The sequence below is a fragment of the Rousettus aegyptiacus genome, unplaced genomic scaffold (genome assembly GCF_014176215.1).
Source record: "Rousettus aegyptiacus isolate mRouAeg1 unplaced genomic scaffold, mRouAeg1.p scaffold_m13_p_11, whole genome shotgun sequence".
NCBI classification, from domain to species: Eukaryota; Metazoa; Chordata; class Mammalia; order Chiroptera; family Pteropodidae; genus Rousettus; species Rousettus aegyptiacus.
Genome location: NW_023416286.1, coordinates 39,264,938 through 39,265,835, shown reverse-complemented (window position 1 = coordinate 39,265,835; position 898 = coordinate 39,264,938). Strand labels below are relative to the sequence as shown.

The 898-nt window shown below is 35.4% G+C and overlaps 1 pseudogene; it reads left to right on the top strand.

Moving 5' to 3' along the window:
• The first annotated feature begins 206 nt into the window (after positions 1 to 206).
• Positions 207 to 327, top strand: LOC118609798 (annotated as a pseudogene).
• Positions 328 to 898: the final 571 nt, after the last annotated feature.

Genomic DNA, 898 nt, shown 5'->3' with positions numbered 1-898 from the left:
CTTTCTAACCTATATTTTAGGCTAGAAATATTCGATGTGTCACTAAAACATTTGATCAGCAGAAGATAACTCAAACCGATAATAAAGATCTACTTGGAGGGAATGCGAAGAAATATTTTTCAATTTCTGCTCCTAATTTATTATTTAAAATCTGTGTGCCTTACACTTCCTTTCTTCAATCAATAGCACATTATAAGAATATATTAGTCTATGGCCATGCTACCCTGAACAAGTCGGATCCCATCTGATCTCAGAAGCTAAAGCAGGGTCAGGCTTGGTGAGTACTTGGATGGGAGACCAACTTAGGAAAACCAGGTGCCATAGGTGTAAAAAATAAAAAAAAAAATAAGGGATTGTAAGTTGACAAGTTCCTTGCAATCTGTGAGGTTAACCAAGGGTTGCCTTGCCTAAAATAAATAAATAAATAGATAGACAGACAGATAGATAGATAGATATTAAAAATAAAAAAATAAAAATACAAATAAAGAATATATTAAACAATAATCAATAGAGAGTAAAAATTCAAAGTATGCAAAGATTGCCATGGTAGCTACTGGTATTCAGCTGAGTGGTAACCCATCTGCCAAATGGGAGAATCACAAGCCTCTCATTTAAAACAGAAGTCCTCGTATTGTTCTCTTTTGAAAGGGCAAAAAAATACTAGCATGTGTATTTGTTCACAAAAGTTAAGATCCACTACTGCTGCCTTTAGTGATGCGGTCACCCCGGAACACCTTTGCAAACAAGCAACTATGAGCACTTAGTAGATGGTAGGTTCTACTCTTTCCTTTCAGCCATTCAATAAATGTTTGAGCACATCCCGTTTCCTAAATGTGATACTATTGCTCCTGCCTACAACCTTTCATTAGCTCTTCAGAAATTTGGAGATGAAATCTAA